At 44.9% G+C, this 16,604-nt stretch overlaps 1 protein-coding gene across 1 annotated transcript in view; it reads right to left on the reverse strand.

Moving 5' to 3' along the window:
* LOC124594411 (T-box transcription factor TBX20-like) overlaps positions 1–16,604 on the reverse strand; it is a 187,422-nt gene that overhangs the window by 82,552 nt on the left and 88,266 nt on the right. The gene's annotated exons all lie outside the window — the stretch shown is intronic.

A 16,604-nucleotide genomic window follows, 5' to 3' on the forward strand; every position in this document is an offset into this window, starting at 1 on the left:
ATCGCCAATGTAGCGATGAAATGGGGATTTTCCCGTACGGCGATTTCACGAGCGTACTGTGAATATCAGGAATCCGGTAAGACATCAAATCTCCGACATCGTTGCGGCCGGAGAAAGATCCTGCAAGAACGGGACGAATGACGACTGAAGATAATCGTTCAGCGTGACAGAAGTGCAAACCTTCCGCAAATTGCTGCAGGTTTCAATGCTGGGCCATCAACAAGTGTCAACCTGCGAACCATTCAACGAAACATCATCGATATAGGCTTTCGGAGCCGTAGAGCCACTCGTCTACCCTTGACGACTGCACGACACAAAGCTTTACGGTTCGCCTGGGCCCGTCAACACCGACACTGGACTGTCGATGACTGGAAACATGCTGCCTGGTCGGACGAGTCTTGTTTCAAATTGTACCGAGCGGATGGACGTTTACGGGTATGGAGACAACCTCATGAATCCATGGACCCTGCATGTCAGCAGGGGATTGTTCAAGCTGGTGGAGGTTCTGTAATGGTATGGAGTGTTTGCAGTTGGAGTGATGTGGGACTCCTGATACAATTAGATACGGCTCTGACATGTGACACGTACGTAAGCATCCTGTCTCATCACCTGCATCCATTCATGTCCATTGTACATTCCGACGGATTTGGGGCTATTCCAGCAGGACGATGCGACACCCCCATACGTCCAGAATTGCTACTGAGTGGCTCCAGGATGACTCCTCTGAGTTTAAAGACTTCCGATGGCCACCAAACGCCCCAGACATGAACATTATTGAGCATATCTGGAAAGCCTTGCAACGTGCTGTTCCGAAGAGATCTCCACCCTCTCGTACTCTTGCGGATTTGTGGACATCTCAGGATTCATGGTGCCAGTTTCCTCCGGCACTACTTCAGACATTAGTCGAGTCCACGCCACGTCGAGCTGCAACATTCTGCGTGCTCGCGGGGGCGCTTCACGACATTAAGCAGGTGTACCAGTTTATTTGGCTCTTCAGTGTATATTGTACGGAAATGACATGAAACGACAAAACACGGCGTCGAAATTGTGTGGGGTCAAATCTGCTGCTAGGCAACTCTTTCGCCACCAGATGTTACTTTCAAAACGTGTAAGACAAACGTAATTTCACCCTGGATGTACACTGAGATGATAAAACTCATGGGATACCTTCTAACATCGTGTCGGACCACCTTTTTCCAAGCGTAGTGGGGCAACTCGACGTCGCACGGAGTCAATAAGTCGCCGGAAGTCCCCTGCAGAAATGTTAAGCCATCCTGCCTCTATAACTGTTCATAATTGCGAAAGTATTGGCGGTCCAGGATTTTGTGCATGAAATGACCTCTAGAGTACGTCTACATCTACATCTACATGGATACTCTGCAAATCACATTTAAGTTCCATAAAAATTCAATGGGATTCATGTCGGGCGATCTGAGAGGCCAAAACACTCGCTCGAATTGTACAGAATGGTCTTCGTTTGGCAATATGAAGTCCATGAATGGCTGCAAATGGCCTCCAAGTAGTCGAACATGACCATTTCCAGTCAATGATCGGTTCATATGGACCAGATCACCCAGTCCTTTCCATGTGATCACAGCCCACACCGTTATGGGGCCACCACCAGATTCCACAATACGTTATTGACAACCTGGATCCGTGACTTCTTGGGGTAGGGCCGCACTTGAATACTACCATCAGCTCTTACCAAATGAAATCGGGAATGACTTGACCAGGCCACGATTTTCCAATCGTCTAGAGTCCAACCGATATGGTCACGAGCCCAGGAGAGGCGCTGCAGGCGATGTCCTGCTGTTAGCAAATGCATTCACATCGCTCGTCTGCTACCATACCCCATTAACGCCAAATTTCGCCACACATTCCTAACGGATTCGTTCGTCGTACTTTCTACATTTATTTCTGCGATTACTTCAAGCAGTGATGCTTGTCTATTGGCACTTAACTCTACGCAATAGCAGCTGCTCTTGGTCGTGAAGTGATGGCCGTTGGCCACCGCGTTGTCCGTGGTGAGAGGTAATGCCTAAAATTTGATACTCTCGGCACGCTCTTGACACTGTCGATCTCAGAATACTCTATTCCGTAACGATTTCCGAAATGGAATGTCCCATGCGTCAAGCTCCAACTACCATCCACGTTCAGAGTCTGTTAATTCCGGTCATGCTGCTATAATCACAACCTTTTCACATCAACCACCAAAGTACAAATGACAGCTCCGTCAATGCAATGTGATTTTGTATCATGTATACGCGATATTACTGCACCTGCATATGTGTATATCGCTACCCTATGACTTTTTTGTCACCTCAGTGTATAAGACGCGATCAAAATGTTTCCGTCTGAGGGAGTTGCTGCAGAGTGTATGCCACACTGCGCGATGCGTGTGTACAGGGTGTTACAAAAAGGTACGGCCAAACTTTCAGGAAACATTCCTCACACACAAAGAAAGAAAATATGTTATGTGGACATGTGTCCGTAAACGCTTACTTTCCGTGTTAGAGCTCATTTTATTACTCCTCTTCAAATCACATTAATCATGGAATGGAAACACACAGCAACGGAACGTACCAGCGTGACTTCAAACAAATGTTCAAAATGTCCTCCGTTAGCGAGGATACATGCATCCACCCTCCGTCGCATGGAATCCCTGATGCGCTGATGCAGCCCTGGAGAATGGCGTATTGTATCACAGCCGTCCACAATACGAGCACGAAGAGTCTCTACATTTGGTACCGGGATTGCGTAGACAAGAGCTTTCAAATGCCCCCATAAATGAAAGTCAAGAGGGTTGAGGTCAGGTGAGGGTGGAGGCCATGGAATTGGTCCGCCTCTACCAATCGATCGGTCACCGAATCTGTTGTTGAGAAGCGTACGAACACTTCGACTGAAATGTGCAGGAGCTCCATTGTGCATGAACCACATGTTGTGTCGTACTTGTAAAGGCACATGTTCTAGCAGCACAGGTAGAGTATCCCATATGAAATCATGATAACATGCTCCACTGAGCGTAGGAGGAAGAACATGGGGCCCAATCAAGACATCACCAACAATGCCTGCCCAAACGTTCACAGAAAATCTTCTCTGACACTGACATTAGGGTTATCGTCAACTGCACGAAGAATTGCCTCGTCCATTGCAGGTGTCCTCGTCGTTCTAGGTCTTCCCCAGTCGCGAGTCAAAAAATGGTTCAAATGGCTCTGAGCACTGTGGGACTCAACTGCTGAGGTCATTAGTCCCCTAGAACTTAGAACTATTTAAACCTAATTAACCTAAGGACATCACAAACATCCATGCCCGAGGCAGGATTCGAACCTGCGACCGTAGCGGTCTTGCAGTTCCAGACTGCAGCGCCTTTAACCGCACGGCCACTTCGGCCGGCGCGAGTCATAGGTTGGAGTGTTCCGTGCTCCCGAAGACGCCGATCAATTGCTTCGAACGTCTTCCTGTCGGGACACCTTAGTTCTGGAAATCTGTCTCGATACAAACGTACCGCGCCAAGGCTATTGCCCCGTGCTAATCCATACATCAAATGGGCATGTGCCAACTCCGCATTTGTAAATATTGCACTGACTGCAAAACCACTTTCGTGATGAACACTAGCCTGTTGATGCTACGTACTGATGTGCTTGATGCTAGTACTGTAGAGCAATGAGTCGCATGTCAACACAAGCACCGAAGTCAACATTACCTTCCTTTAATTGGGCCAACTGGCGGTGAATCGAGGAAGTACAGTACATACTGACGAAACTAAAACGAGCTCTAACATGGAAATTAAGAGTTTCCGGACACATGCCCACATAACATCTTTTCTTTATTTGTGTGTGAGGAATATTTTCTGAAAGTTTGGCCGTACCTTTTTGTAACACCCTGTATAAGCACCGATATGTAAGCAAGGGGTTAGTGTGACATTCGTGTCTTTGCGACGTCATTGAGGCAAATGCAGGAAACGTGAATTATGGAGTTCTTTCACCGAGGAAAAGACGGAAAAATCAGTTAACATATATTGTTATTCCTAATGTTTAATTCATTCTCTACACACATCATAAATTTATAATTTCTGTTATTAACATGGGCTATTAACGTTTTGTGGTCACAAATCATTACTTCCCAGAATTACTGCTGTGCACGAAACACTGCAAATGTATGACATTTATACTGCTTAACTACAGTATGAATGGTGTCTTAGCCAACGCTCAGTAAGATATTCGATGGACGGCCACACGTGTTATTTGGTCTTTCACGCACAATGTGTCGACGACAATACTTTGAAAGTCCTCCTTTCCCCGTCCATGATAGTATGTCTCACCGGACATTAGGGTCCAATTTAGGCCTGGAGGCGACACTTTGCCGTCTGGTGCAGCGCGCTAATGGATGCACGGCCAGCGACGTCACGAGCCGTCTAATAACACACATTAGCCGGCCCGTAACGCCGCCGCCGCCGCTGCTGCCTCACACGACGCACAGCTCACGTGCTGACCATCAAATGGCCCGCCGTTTCTTCCAGCAACGCCTCTGCTGTATCGTCACACGAATCTCGCGACGAATAGGAGAATTCTTCACATAGGTACCTCATCCTAGGTATCATCCTCATGACTCCGCACATACTATAGTCTCTGTGTAAGGACAGAAACGTACACAAACATACACACATACACACACTCGCAACCACACACGAGAGTACCTGGCCTTAGCTGGGTATGCAATAATTCCAATCTTCAATTAGTCCATCTCCTCCTTCGCCTCTATCAATCTCCTCCTCCATCCCCTCTATGTCCATTTCTTCCTCCCCCCTCCCCCCTCCCCCCTCCCCCCTCCCCCCTCCTTCTGTCTATCCATCATCCCCTCGCCCTCTCTCTGTCCATCTCCCCCTCTTCTCTTTCTGTCCATTGCCCTCTCCCTCTCTGTGTACATCTCTTCCTGCTTCCTATCTTTGTGTGTCTCATTCTCCCCCCTCTCAGTTCATTCATCTCCTCCTACCCTCTCACACTTCCACGCTATCACCCCTATCCCAGTATGAGGTTGCTGATTCTTACCCCCACATATCTCTTTCCAGATACTAAGTAGTAGGTGTATCAGCTTTGGTTGAAATCGATCCTGGGACTTTGCCCACGTACGTGCATGTCACATTTATTTAACATATTTGCACAGACTGGAACCCATAGTTGAGCTGTAACTCCAGCGAATTTCGCCCTGCAGTTTCGTTTACACTCGGCTCAATGTTTATGACGTCATATCTCTTGCACTATGACTCGTGCATGGATATAATTTTGCAGCTACATTCAGTGGTATACGTGAATACGGCCTGCAAAATGAGTCACAGTTAATATTGAAGAGATAATAAATGAAAACGTCTTGCCTGATGTAAAAGTTTTATTGTACGAAAATCATTTTCTGGCCGTTCCCAGCGAAAAGACGTTAAGGTTTGAAATTATGTTCAAAGTTTGTTGCAAACTTAGTAGTACTCTCACTCTCAAATACTGGGTGTACACAGTCTGAAAACTCGCGTGTCGCTGGTTACACCTCTTTTTCATCTCTGGGCTGCTCCGTATGACAGAAAGGTGGTTCTTAACCCCACTGGGATTCTTCCCGGACGGTAAATGACATGTGTACCAAGTTTGATTGAAATCGGTATCCTTTTGAACCTGCTTACTGTATCCATTTCTTGGCCTACTTCTACAATTTTGACCACTCCCTCCTCTCCCCCTCCCCCTTCCATACGTCCCTCCAATGCTTAGTTGGTGAAAACTTGACGGCTCAGAATTTGTCCTATCCACCAACCCCTACTTTTTTGTCAAGTTATAGCATAGTTTCTTTTGGGTCTGAGCACTATGGGACTTAACTTCTGGGGTCAGCAGTCCGTTAGAACTTAGAACAACTTAAACCTAACTAACCTAAGGACATCACACACATCCATGCCCGAGGCAGGATTCGAAGCTGCGACCGTAGTGGTCGCGCGGTTCCAGACTGTAGCGCCTAGAACCGCTCGGCCACCCCACAGTTTCTTTTCTTACCAGTTCTCTTCAGTACCTTCTCATTGGCTACATGTTCCAGCCACATTATCTTCAGCATTCTTTTATAGCATCACATTTCAAAAGCTTTTATTCTCTTCTTGTCTGAATTGTTTATTGTACAAGTTTCACTTCCGCACAAGGCTACACTCCACACAATCACCTTCAGTAAAGACTTTCTTAATTTATTTTTCTATTCGATGTTAACAAATTTCTCTTCTTCAGAAACTCTTTTCTTGCCATTCCCAGTTTACATTTTACGTCCTCTCTCCTTCAGCCATCATCAGCTGTTTTACTACCCAAAGAGCAAAACTCATCTACTACTTTCTTAATCTAATTCCCTCAACATCGCCCGATCTAATTTGACTACATCCGATTACCCATGTCTTGATTTTGTCGATGCTCATCTTATATCTACTACCCATTCAGTTCAAGTGCGCTTCCAAGTTCTTTGCTGTCTCTGACAGAATTACAGTGTCATCGGCAAATCTCAAAGTTTTATTTCTTATCCCTGAGCTTCAATTCCTTCTCAAAATTTTTGTTCGGTTTCTTAACTGCTTGCTCAATGTATATATTGAATAACATCAGGGACAGGCTGCACCGTGTCTCATTTCTTTCTCAAAACGCTTCCCTTTCCTGCCCCTCGAATTTTACTGCTTCCGTCTGGTTTCTGTACAAGTTGTATATAACCTTTCGTTCCTTCTCTTTTGCCCCTGCTACCTTCAGAATTTCAAGGAGTGTATCCCAGTCAGGCTTATCAACTCTAACAAAATGGAGTCAATTTAAATGGTTTTCTGCGGGCTGTACCCTACAGTAACTTATATTGTTTATTTATATATTATTGTTTACATCCAGTTTCACGCTCTACATCCCCAGCTCGATTTCTTCTTGTAGGTACTAATTAAAAAAAAAATTGCGTAAGATCATTAGTGAACCATCCTTAAGAAATTTGGGTATGAGAGAAATACGATGGTCTAGAGTACTTATGATCGATTCTGAGATGTTTGAAGGTTTTACGTTTCCCACTCGCTAAATTTATAGTGCATTATGACTTAAGGCTGAATACCTGGAATGTGACTCACGGAGCAATGGCATTATGATCAAGATCTGCAGAAGACTATCCATTCTGAATGGCTAAGATGGATGGGATGACACATCTGATACTTGGACTAGGGTGTACCCAGCCTGGCTCAAGTGGAGAAGCTAGAATCCTTTGGGATAAAAAGATAGAAAGATCCCCCTCCCCCCCACCTCCCTTTCCAACACACAATCGTCCCAGGCATGAAAAAGCAGAGAAAGATCACTCGTACGCTGGAGATACAGACACGTGGGAGGTCAACAGAATAGTGGACCGACACCATAAAGTGTGATTTAAAACACGAAGATGTCAACAAACGAACGAAATTAGGGCGATATAGCAGAGCAACGGATCCCGTATGTGCGTAATAAACGGTAACAAAGAGAGAGAGAAGAGCAGGTAGGATATAATTGACTGATGTCTGTTTCTATGATAAAGAGCACTTAACATTAAGAAATTTTTTTCATTCTCTTTAAAATAAATGCACCATTTCTGGAAGAGACCGTCGCTGAAGTGGTTTGTTAGTTGATAAGTAAACGGCGACGTGAAAATAAAGTTTGTAAATTGGTAATGCTAGTATGAACTTTAACAGTCTCTATATCTCATAGTGTTATCGTATTTTGTCGGAATTCTGCATATTTCTTCCCTGAGGGAGTCTTTCTCTCCGATTTTTTTTTTAAATCTATTTTTCTTGTTTTAGGCTTAAAATGTTATTGTAGTGTCCATCCCAATTTCGCTAGAAACTCTGTTCTCGAGTTACAAGGCGACTTGTGAAGAAATGACTCTGAAAACCACTCACGGCGGGAAAAATAATCGACATATCACTTCAACGAGAGCCTAATATGCACTATGGATATCACGAACGTGCTCGAACTTTAGAGCTGAGCATCCTGTTACAACTTCTGCACAAAAACGGACGAAAAGCGTGTCGCGCGAGCAGAGCGATGGGTGATACAAGCCGCCAAAAACGCCCGCAGGACCACAATGGCCACGAAGAATGTGGAGATATGGAGGAGGATCACTTTTTGTATCTGGAAGGACTACTGTATGGTCCAGGGATCGTCAACTAGCAGTATTTTTAACTCAACCACAAAAAATATAACCCGAAAGTATAAACGCGTCTTTTCCGAAACCGTGTTTTTCAAATTGGCGCGAAAGATAACCTGAGAACAGGACGTTCGATTTTGATCTGAATTTGATACTGGCACTCTAAACTGAATTATATATCAGAGCACTTAGCCGTTTTGCGTAATCTTCAAAGGTCTAATTTCGGACCGGCCGGTGTGTCCGTGCGGTTCTAGGTGCTTCAGTCTGGAACCGCGTGACTGCTACGGTCGCAGGTTCGAATCCTGCTTCGGGCATGGATGTGTGTGATGTCCTTAGGTTAGTTAGGTTTAAGTAGTTCTATGTTCTAGGGGACTGATGACCACAGATGTTAAGTCCCATAGTGCTCAGAGCCATTTGAACCATTTTCTAATTTCGGTACACGCTTTTGTCTCGATTTTGTGGGCGAAGGAAATGATATTTATTTCAACAAATCACCGTTTTTTTAGAACTTAACTTTTTTCAGTTAACCTATGAAATTTGATATAAAATATATTGAAAACGACTTTTACAAGATTATTTTGTTACAGGTTCAATAGGAGGGCTTCGGGAATTGCCGTAGTTCCTTAATGTTCCGGTTGGAAAGGTTCCTTCCCTCTGGCGCAGCGGTTACAGGGAGCGTCCCATGGGGACACAAAAACGATTTATTAAAGACAAAAATGTAAGAAATAACACTATATCATCAGATTTAGCATTGGCTTTTATTTTATTTGAAAAAAAAACACGAAAATCACCTATTTCTCATACGTTCAAGAGGGCTTAACCCTCAACTATTCCTTTGTTCTTAAAGGCATTCTTATTTGCGATTGCATGAGAAACAATAAATTAACGAGGTATTCAACGGGAATTCGCTAGGTTTTCTACCTTGTGCTAAGCTTCCGGGATTCTTGGTGCTGTGCAGCGTCCTCCCAGAAATAACTTTAACTAGCTTCTGTTCCCCAGGCCGACTAGTGCTGAAACTGGATAACGTCTCCCAAATATTCCCAGTTCAGTCAGTTATTATTCGCAGTTCTGATTCTCTCTGCACGAAATCTTGCCTGCCGGGTTATTCGGCTGACATGAACGTAGTTTTAGAGCATTTTGAGCAATTATACATTCATGGTATCTCCTGAAAGTTATTGTTGAAAATTTTTCTCCTTGTACCCGTTGAATTTTGCGAATGTCAGTTCCACCACTTGTTGTTGTTGTGGTCTTCAGTCCAAAGACTAGTTTGATGCAGCTCTCCATGCTACTCTATCCTGTGCAAGCCTCTTCATCACCGAGTAACTACTACAACTTACATCCTTCTGAATCTGCTTAGTATATTCATCTCTTGGTCTCCCTCTACGATATTTACCATCCACACTTTCCTCCAATACTAAATTGGTGATCCCTTGGTGATTCAGAGCGTGTCCTACCAGACTATACCTTCTGTTAGTCAAGTTGTGCCACAAATTCCTCTTCTCCCCATTTCTGTTCAGTAACTCCTCATCAGTTATGTGATCTACCCATCTGATCTTCAGCATTATTCTGTAGCACCGCATTTAAATAGCTTCTATTCTATTCTCTGCCTGCTGCGTACTTTCAGTTGTTCGCCGGCCGGAGTGGCCGTGCGGTTCTAGGCGCTACAGTCTGGAGCCGAGCGACCGCTACGGTCGCAGGTTCGAATCCTGCCTCGGGCATGGATGTGTGTGATGTCCTTAGGTTTGTTAGATTTAATTAGTTCTAAGTTCTAGGCGGCTGATGACCTCAGAAGTTAAGTCGCATAGTGCTCAGAGCCATTTGAACCATTTTCAGTTGTTCAGTAAAAGTTATAAAACTGCAGGCAGCTACGCTTACAAACATCTCGCTAGTGCAGGCGAGATGCTCTGCTGCAACAGACGTGAGCTAATAGCTTGTTAAGACAAAAATCTGGAAACACGGATCCAGTTTACCACGTCAGACCACAAGGCAAAGCCGTCTCGGTGCTCACCACGCACCGTTCCGTACTTCTCAAGACCTCCATAAACAGGTGAGGTGACTAAATTAATAGGTCAATAATCACGAGAACGCCGGCCTTAATCTCGTCGTAAGTCTTATCGGCGCGGCATTAATAGCGCGTTACGGTGCCTGGTCCGCGGACAGTAAAGATCGCGAACCCATTGGCGGCAGGTGCATGCCTCACCTCGGCCCCAGCAGTTGTTTTTACGGCCTCCGCATTATGCGCGCTCTGAGCACTAAATAACGCCTTGCAGTAATATTCGCGTCCGCGAAAGGGCAACACCATCCCAAGACAATGGCATCTTATCTCGCATCCGCTTAGGTGTCAAAATCAGGCAGTAATCTCGCATTGGCGCGGTTTCACATACAAACCAGCCGCCTTCTTTACATATTAGAGTAGCGGTAGCGATTGAAATCTCTGTGCAAGAAACCTTCCTACTTTCAATGTAGTAAAAAAATAATACATACTGAATGAGGACAAGGAATTTCTTGTTACATTCTGAATGGATCTGGATCAAGCCTTTTGCCAGTATTTTTACAGCGTCCCGGGCTGTCTGAGTTTTATAAGCCAAGCTGCTCGAGACTTGTTAGATTAAACCCACAGTAAAAAAAATGGTTATTAAATACATTCTTAGACGATGAACAATTCCTGCAAAGGTTGACAGCTGTCTTAAATGTAAATACGACGGTGTACTGAAAAGTAATGCCTTCGTAATTTCTATGTGAAAACTCTTAAAGGTTTTTAAATAAAACAAATTTTTGTTAACATTCTACACTTTTATTCTTCATGTTTATATGTTTCTATCTCAACGTAGCGTCGTTGTTTTTGTTCAGGAGTCAAGGTGATCGGGACCAGTTTCGCATACACTTTCCCCTCATTCAAAACACACTGGAGAAAGTCTTGAACGGTTTTAGAGATTGCAATTTGTGGCTCAAAAATGCTGATACCCTACGAACGCACGTCCACTACTTGCTCACAACTGGCTGATCGAATGAAGATCTCTTGTTTACAGTTGATATTTCAAGTTGCCCTTTTACAGCGCTCACGTAGCTTATACGCCAGGAATAAAATTAGTCTAGGAACTTTTTCAACGAGCTGTGTTTGTCTTTCATAATAAGCACTACAGTAAAATTAAAGAAATTAAAATTTTTGGAAAGGGTCACAGGCAATATGGTAGGGTGAGGCTTTCTGAATCATGAGGCTCTGTGGATATAAATAAAGTACTATTCTACTGCGCCGCCCGTGTACGCAACTCGGACGCCATCATGTTGCAAGACCGTTGCTAGACGAGTTGTGCAAAAGCTGCAAGAAGCCTTTTCCAAATATATAGGTTTGGTGCCTACGTTCGTAGCGTTTTTCGATAGCCTTTAATAAAAACACAACAGATACATATAACGGAGATTTTGGTCATAAATAATACTTTCTCGCGCGGGGTAACCGCGCGGTCTAGGGGCCTTGTCACGGTCCGCGCGGCTCCCCCCGTCGGAGGTGCGAGTCCTCCCTCGGGCATGGTTGTGTGTGTTGTCCATAGCGTAAGTCGTAAGTTAGTTTAAGTTAGATTAAATAGTGTGTAAGCTTAGGGACCGATGACCTCCGAAGTTTGGTCTCAAAAGATCTTACCACAAATTTCTAATTTATTCTCCTTCACTATTTACAAAAATCTACCAACGCTGTGGTACTTTTCGATTTCGCGACTGTATAAATCACATGATTTTTAGGCGAAATGCTCGTCGAGCAATGTTCGGAGCGCATTTCCATCCGGAGAAGGAAGTTCTTTGAAGGTTGTTCGATAGAGAGCCGAAAAGGTGAAAGTCTGAGGCCGCAAGAGCAGGTGAGTGAGGTGGGTGCGGAATGTCTTTCCAATCTGACTCCTTTATAGTGTTTCTTTTCAGTCTAGCAGAATATGGGCGGACGTTATCACAGAGTAGCATCACTTCACTCAGTTGTCCTCGTCGTTGTTCTTAGAATGCGTTTGCAAGACGCCTCAGTTGTTGACAATAAATATTAGCAGTGATGGTTACACCTCGGGGAACCAATTCTTAATACACCTCACCGTCCCTGTTCCACCAGATGCATAACTTTATCTTTTGTGAATGCGAACCGGTCCTTGTACAGGGAGTTGCTGCTTTGTTTGGGCTCAACAGTTCCCTCCTTTCCCACATGTTAGCATAAAGTCAACATTACTCATCACCAATAATGACACAGTGTGGGAATGGTCGCAGTTATTCATGAGGCTATTGATGACGGGGAAGCAGAGCTGCACGTACAGTCACCCGCTGATTTTTGTGATTTTGGCTTAGAGCATGCGGTCTCTTGCACGCGATTTTTGAATCTTTCGCATTGCATGCAAATGTCGCACGATGGTGAAATAATCACATTTGTCAGTTCTCAAGTACACTGATGATTTTCGTCAACCCTCGAAGGTCTTTCTGAATCTGGAGAGTCACTAATGTCAAAACTATCCTCCTTAAAATGAGAACAGCATCTTCTTGTTTTACTCTGTCCAATGGCATTATCTCGTATAGGGCGCCAAAGTTTCTGGCTGCCTTCGCTCCTGTCGCGTCTCCACTCAGCACAAACAGCAGAATATGTCGGGAATGTTCCGATTTCTCCATATGGCACCGCATTTTCTAGAGGCCACAGGTCCACTCACTATCTCCAAATGGCAAGATATAAACTCAAATAGAAACAATGAACTAAAAATAAAATCGATAAATAAACCCATAGCAACAGGAATACGAACATGTTAAACAAAATCGCTATGAACTTACGCACCAACCTAATATTTAATCCTGGCAGCAATAATCAATAAGCGTGCAGAAGAGGTTAGACAGTACCGCTTATAACAATCCGCCATGCAATATTAAGTCTGCTTAAAATGAAGTCTATTGTTGAAATACATGAATGCTAATTTTAAATATTTCCGCTACGAGTTCTTAGGATCCACCAGTTTGGTCAACAGAGCAACAAGCGACATCTGTTATAAATTTGAGCAGTTGCTTATATTTAAAAAATAATAACGAAGTGGTGTTATGCGAATGAGTATTAGTGGGGCTTTCTGAGTCAGATTATATAGTACGTATTACTTCTTCTTTATTCAAGTACTGACGAAGCTTAATTGTACACAATAATCCATCAGCCTCTATTACAGAATTTGTTGTTGGTAAAATTTTCGACGTCGTTTGGAGACGTGGAGGCAATATAGGAAATACTGTGAAGGGATTTTGGTGCAGGAGAATTTTCCCCTTCAGTCCAAACAAAATACCATCATAAAAATTCCTTCCTTCGTTCACATTCCTAAGTGCTATTACCACTTAATCAGAAGTCAGCCCGGGCCCGAAAACTCCGTTTAATCCTTCAAAAAATTCGAAAGTCAGAGCTTGGCAACATAATCTTCACCATTTTCATTTACGAGGGGCGTTCAACAAGTAATGCAAGAGATTTCTTTATCGGCCAGTTTCTGCAGAAAAAGTGTAGAATTTGCTGTGGGAAATCGTGGAATATTGCCGCTTCAGCCTCATAGTTTCAGTAAGTTCCGATAGGTGGCGGCGCTACGTATAACCTTCAAAATGGTTCTGCAACGGAGATGCGTTCCAGGCAGAGAGCTGTCATTAAGTTTATTTTGGCAGAGAACCAGAGCATTGCAGATATTCACAGACGCTTGCAGAATATAAACAGAGACCTGACAGCGACCAAAAGCAAGATGAGTCGTTGGGCGAGTCGCCTGTTGTCATCGGAACGAGGTCGGGCAGTACTCTCAGATCTCTCGCGTGTCGGCCGGCCGCGCGCACCCTAAGGAAATTGAAGAAACCAGCGTGTTTGTCGCCACAAAAACTCAAAGGAACTTCTTGTTCTTCTCCATGATAACGCAAGGCCTCGCACAACTCTGTGCACTCGAGACGAGCTCACAAAGCGTCAGTGGGCAGTCCTTCCTCTTCCTCCCTACACCCCGCTTCACGCACCTTCGGCTTTTCATTTGTTTGGGGCGATGAAGAGTACACTCCGCTGGAAGCAGTTCATGGGTGACTGGCCCCGATGTCGAGTAATAGTGTGGTACCACGCAGGCGTACAGGCAAACTCAGTAAGGTGGCGTAAGCCCGTCACAATGAACGGAGATTATGTTGAAAAATAGGGTTTTGCAGCCAAAAGAGTGGGGAATAATATGGTGTATTGGAATACTGAATGGAACCAATCTGCTTTCAGGAAAAAATGTGTGGCATTACTTACTGAATATCATCCGTATTTTGCCAACCCCAACGAAACCCACGGTACCACACGTAGGAGTGAGTGAAATTCAGCTTGCCACCTGACTTCACCAGTTCACCTCAATCTTGAAAGAGGAAAGAGAAAACTGAATTTAGAAAAGTCAAAGAAAGAAGAACAAGGGTTGCAGAGTAGGGCTGGATGTTCAAGATAAATATTTAAAAAAAAAGTTCAAATGGCTCTGACCACTGTGGGATTTATTTGCTGAGGTCATCAGTCCCCTAGAACTTAGAACTACTTAAACCTAACTAACCTAAGGACATCACACACATCCATGCTCGAGGCAGGATTCGAACCTGCGATCGCAACGGTCGTGCGGTTCCAGACTGTAGCGCCTAGAACCGTTTGGCCACCCCGGCCGGCTAAATCTGCAAATCCGAAAGAAGATTATTCATCACCTGAAGCTGTGTAGAAGGAAGAAAACGCACCTTGTGGTTTTTGCAACACCAAACATTACGCCTCCAGAGCTGTGAAGGAAGGGGAATGGATCAGACGTGATACTGTGCGTCCTAGGGGTTGTTTGACGAAATCTGTGTGGGAGCTGAAGCGTAATCTTCCATACTGTGTATAACAGTGTGACATCTTACAATGAATCACTTAGCCCCCGTTTTCGATTCAAACAGGCTCACAATTTTTAATTTTTCAGCTGTCCCGACATTTAAAATTTTGTTATTTACCGTGAAAAGAAAAAGAAAATGGCTCTGAGCACTATGGGACTCAACTACTGTGGTCATCAGTCCCCTAGAACTTAGAACTACTTAAACCTAACTAATCTAAGGACATTACACACATCCATGCCCGAGGCAGGATTCGAACCTGCGACCGTAGCAGCAGCGCGGCTCCGAACTGGAGCGCCTAGAACCGCACGGCCACCGCGGCCGGCTTTACCGTGAAGAGGAGTAGATATCGAAGCAATATAAGTTTGTCAGATAAAACTTTTAACTCTCATCTATTCATCATTACAATTTAACATACGTAGTAAAATAATTGCCACCTTTTTTGCGGCACAAAAAGTTGAAATGATTAATGTAGCCTCATGTCGCCCGTTAATCAGCGAATATAAGAGGGTGAGGGGCAAATAATTGTCCTTTACAGGCAATGTAGAAACGTGGTTTCTTTTCTTGGACTACCACTCGGTTAGTTTGTGATGGTCCGCCGCATTGCGGGCAAGTGGGAGTTGCAGTTGCACAGTGCTCGACTGGCAGTCCCAGAGGCGTCGGCTTGCCCCAGGCGGCGTCCGCACCGCAGGCTCGTTTTAATTGCGGGCCGACGAGGGCCTTTGTGCCGGCGTCCGGCCATTAGAGCAATTTGCCCGCGCCGTTCACCAGCCGGCAAATGGTGCGTGGCGTGGCGCGGCAAACGTCGCGACGTTGACGACGCTGCCGACGCCGACGCCGACGTCTGCCAAGAGGGCTGCTGCAGCCAGGCTGCACGGCCGAGGGCGGGTGTGAGGCTGCCGTCATTAGCGCCCTGGCCTCTGACTAAATATAGCGGTCGTCTGCGAGCACCAGCATGCGCCGCGCGGGATAAAAATAACGGGCAGCCACTTGCTTCTACGCCACCCTTCCCTATCATCCCAACTTTTGCTAACCTTTCAACGCTAACCACTCTACATTGGATACGAATAAATGACGTTTCACAATATTTCGACACCGTACTTTGCCATCATCTACGGGAGATATACTACTGGCCATTAAAACTGCTGCACCAAGAAGAAAGGCAGATGATAAATGGGTATTCATTGGACAGATAAATTATACTAGAACTGACATGTGATTACATTTTCACACAATTTGGGTGCAAAGATTCTGAGAAATCAGTACCCAGAACAACCACCTCTGGCCGTAATAACAGCCTTGATACGCCTGGGCATTGATTCAAACAGAGATTGGATGGCGTGTACAGGTACAGCTGCCCATCCAGCTTGAACACGATACCACAGTTCATCCAGAGTAGTAACTGGCGTATTGTGACGAGACAGTTGCTCGGCCACCATTGACCAGACGTTTTCAATTGGTGAGAGATCTGGAGAATGTGCTGGCCAGGGCAGCAGTCGAACATTTTCTGTATCCAGAAAGGCCCGTACAGGACCTGCGACATGCGGTCGTGCATTATCCTGCTGAAATGTACGGTTTCGCACGGATCGAATGAAGGATAGAGCCACGGGTCGTAACAC

The sequence above is a fragment of the Schistocerca americana genome, chromosome 2 (assembly GCF_021461395.2).
Source record: "Schistocerca americana isolate TAMUIC-IGC-003095 chromosome 2, iqSchAmer2.1, whole genome shotgun sequence".
NCBI lineage: Eukaryota > Metazoa > Arthropoda > Insecta > Orthoptera > Acrididae > Schistocerca > Schistocerca americana.